The sequence below is a fragment of the Trichosurus vulpecula genome, chromosome 2 (genome assembly GCF_011100635.1).
Source record: "Trichosurus vulpecula isolate mTriVul1 chromosome 2, mTriVul1.pri, whole genome shotgun sequence".
Classification (NCBI taxonomy): domain Eukaryota; kingdom Metazoa; phylum Chordata; class Mammalia; order Diprotodontia; family Phalangeridae; genus Trichosurus; species Trichosurus vulpecula.
The window spans coordinates 125433273-125437635 of record NC_050574.1 but is presented as its reverse complement, the minus strand read 5'-3'; positions in this window follow the sequence as shown (position 1 = coordinate 125437635).

Genomic DNA, 4363 nt, shown 5'->3' with positions numbered 1-4363 from the left:
CCCCACAGGACTTAAGAGCCAATTTATATTTTTCTTTGTCTCATGTCTTTAGCCATAGGTTGCTAGCAATGTCCCCCACCCCCCAAATAAATCTAGCCTTCTGGTAATGGCCTCTTTGTACTTAGCTAGACTGGGCCTCAGAAAGCACACAAAACATATTGTCATGGCCATATCCCCAGACTTTCTATCATGGTAGAATCTACTAGAACAAACAATACTACAGCCATTACCATTTTACAGATGATGGAACTGAGGCTCATAGAAATTAAATGACTTATTCTCCAATTGATAAATGGTCAAAGGATATGAACGGGGAGTTTTCAAATGAAAAAATTCAAGTTATCTATAGTCATAAAAATGCTCAAAATCGCTATTGATTAGAGAAAAGTAAGTTGAAACAACTCTGAGGCACCAACTCACACCTATCTGATTGACTAATATGACAAAAAAGGAAAATGATAAATGTTGAAGATGTGGGAAAATTGGAACACTAATGCAGGTGGAGTTGTGAACTAATCCAACCATTCTGGGGAGCAATTTGGAACTATGCCCAAAGGGCTATAAAACTGTGTATATATCCTTTAATCCAGCAATACCACTTCTAGGTCTGTATCCCAGAGAGATCATTAAAAAAAGAGTAAAGGGCCCACATGTATTAAAATATTTATAGCAGCTCTTTTTGTGGTGGCAAAGAATTGGAAATTGAGGGGATGCCCATCAACTGGGGAATGGCGGAACAAGTTGTGGTTTATGAATGTAGTGGAATACTATTGTGCTATAAGAAATGAGGAGCAGGCAGATTTCAGAAAAACCTGGAAAGACTTACATGAACTATTGCTGAGTGAAGTGAGCAGAACCAAGAGAACATTGTACACAGTAACAGCAGCATTGTGCGATGACCAGCGTTGATAGACTTAGCTCTTCTGAGCAATGCAGTGGTCTAAGACAGTTCCAAAGGACTCATGATGGAAAATGCTGTCCACATCTAGAGAGAGAACAATGGAGTTGAATGCAGATCAAAGCATATTATTTCCTCTTTCTTTTTCTTTCTCATGGTTCTTCCTTTTTGTTCTGTTTCTTTTTTTTTCACATGACTAATGTGGAAATGTATTTAATATGATTGTCCACAAATAGCCTATATCAGATTGCTTGCCATCTTGGGGAGGGAGGGTGGGGAAGGGAGGGAGAAAAACATTTGGAGCTCAAAATCTTATAAAAGTGAATGTTGAAAACTATCTTTACATACAGTTGGAAAAAATAAAATACTATTAAGTGGAGGAAAAAAAAGAAATTGACTGACTTGCCCATGGTCATGCTGCTAATTAGTGTCAGAGGCAGGATTCAAATGTGTGTCTCTCTGACTCTTAAGTCCAGCTCTCCATCACTCCATCCACTATGCCCCACTGCCTTTCTCGAAATAATGCCTGTGGGAGCCCTGTGCAAACTTGTGCAGGGATTAATTCATTCAGAAAAATAAGACAATGCAACAGTGGCCATCTCATGGAGCATGTATGGGATAGGCCTGGAACTCTGGCTACTTCTAGTAACACATGTTCTGTCTGGGGCCTAGGGAGAAGTGCTCTGAACTGAAGGACTTGCCACTTTGGGATGATAAAAGCCAGTCCTGGGTGGTTCCTTGGTATCTAGGAGGATAGCAAGCTGCATCAGAGAGGACTGGCCACGGAAACAGGAAGAGCTACCCACTCAATAGATTTTAAAGGTCCACCCTCTATAGATGCCTCTCCCTCCTTCAGCTCTTCAGAACTTGTAGCAAACAACTAACTCTTTCTTTCCCTTAGGGATTTCCCATGAAAGGTGGAGGAGGGGCGCTCCAGCAGAAATGGCACACTGCTCACCTGTGCCAGCAAATAGAGTGTTAGCTTAAGTGAGTCAGAGATTGAATTTCAAAGTCCTAAAGTCTCTTTTGTGTTTCTTTCCCTGAGCATAGGTGACTAAACAGGGATCTGGATATGGACGCCTCCAGCCTCGGAGGCAACATCATGAGTTAGAGCAGTTGGAAGCTCTTGGGTTCCTCGGTCAGCACCATCTGAACTATGAGAGGCGTCCCTGCAGGTATTCCCCTGTTTCTTGCAGGGGGTGGGGGGGGGGATGACCACAGACAGGAGGAGGCTCCCAACCTTTGACTTGGCTTTCCAGGAGACATGAACTTTGAGGCAGAGAGTGTAGAGTGGAGCTGTCCTGCTGAAAATGTTTCATGTTTTGGTGTTTTAAGTTTAGGTCTCCACAGTCATTAGTTACTGCTGCTGGGTTAAGTCATTGTTAATGCATGCTTGTGAGTCCTTTGCACTAAGCATTTCTTTGGGGTGGAAGAAATAAATAGCTGTTGAAGACCTGACATGTATTTGTGACAGCAAGCACCCTAGTATACCCAGGATGGCCGGCTAGCCCAGGTTCTTTCATCTGCTTTTAAAGGAAAGCAGCTTTAAAGGGGTCAACAATCTTTAGTTACATTCACTAGTTCAGGGGAAAAGTCAGTTCCCTGAACATCAGAGAAAATACAAGCAGAGAAATTAGCATAAAAACAAACAGACAGGGCTCTTAATTGCTGAATCAAAGCCACATTGCTATACACTTTACATACATCACTGGATCCAGAGACCCTTTACATCTGAGCAGTCGGGGAGCTCTGAACATATGGCTACTCAGAGTCTCTACCAGGAAAAAACAAGATTCTTTTCGTAAGTGAACCCCCAAAGCAAAATACCAACTCAGAGTATATATACACTTCTCAGAACCAGAAGGCATCAGAAGCCTTGTGACTTGGTGCCTAATCAACTTACTACCAAAAGGTGTGAAAGCCTTCCCCAAGCAGCTCCTACCCCAATAGGCTCTGTGACTTGGGATGTATCACAGCTGTGAGCTGGGCCAGAGCTCAAAGGAGGTCACCAAAGGCCCATTAATAGATGGAGAAGATCTTCATATCCCATTAACATTACAATATTGTATCTTGAATACCTTTCTATTTCTCCTTTTTGGGAAGACCTTACACATGGGTCAAGACTAAGTTTTGAGTAGAGTCAGAAAGAGCCACAGTTTTAGGAAAAGAGGCTTTCCAGGACTCAGGACTGAACTCCTATGCTTGTGGCACATTACTCTTTGTTTCTCTGAAAAGTACAGGCTGGAGCCCCTCAGCAGAAATGGAAGACGGCCGCCAGAGGCAGGGTTCCTTTAGTGAGTAGGGGAGACAGAGAGCTCCTCACCCTGCTGAGCCCTCCCAAGCATTCTGAGTGTAGTTACAAGAATAATTAGAACAGTAACCCCAAGCATGTGAAGACAGAATGGGCAGATGAGGACAGTGTGTCCCAATAGCCATGACAGTAGGTGCTGTGGAGCGCTCAGAGCTTGGTCAGACACAAAAGGCCATCAGCTGCATCCCAGGCCATTCACTGGTCTTCCATGACTCTGGAAGAGAGAGGGAGGCTGATTTTGTGCAGTGCAGTCGAACTTAAATCCGATTGACGAGCAAGATGTCATTGGTCGTTTTAGAAACCAAGGAAGAACAACAAACAACCATAAAAACAGTATGGCGATGGGATGGTGTAGTGGATGGTGCTCTGGGCTCACAGTCAAGACCTCAGCCTCAGATACTTATTAACTGTGTGACCCTGGGCAAGGCACTTAACCTCTGTTGCCTGCTTCTTCCCAGCTGGAGGATGGGGATGACAATAGCCCTACTTCCCTGGGTGATTGTGAGGGCTAAAAGAGATGCCATGTAAAGAGCTTTGTAAAACTTGGAGTTCCATTAACGTGGGCTATTATTACTAATATTAGCCAGACCATGGGAGTGGGGGTGGGGCGGTGCCGCGGGTTCAGTCTCTGCCGGACTTTGGGCAGGCGTGGGGCCTCCCCTAGGTCACTGAACATCCCCGATTTGGAATCTGCTCACCTCCAAAGCGAGGCAGGAAGACTTGGGGCGTCTGCGTTCCCTGCCCACTCTCGGTGGATTGGCTGTCTTCTGCTCCGGGAGCTGGGGGGGGGGTTACACAAGCCGGCACCGCCTCCGAAGCTCAGGACCGCACTATCTCAAGAGTGGGGGATCCCACTCCAGAGCCGCACTTTTCTGTGCACGAGCGGGGTCGCCTTGCCCGGTGGGCTTATCGATTTTGAATGCAGAGTGGTGGAAAGTGACGGTCGTCGGTGGCCGGCTGCTCTCTTCTCCCCCGCGGCCGCAGACTCTGGCCGTCGTCCCGCACCCCTTCCCCCCGCCGTTCGAAGGATGGCACATTCCGAGGCTTTCCCCATCCCGAGGCCCCGCCTCCTCGGTGACGCCACGAGGAGTTCCCCGCGCGGGTCCCGCCCCCGTCCCTTAGGCCTTGGTCCGGCGGAGCTTTTGTGCCTTGTG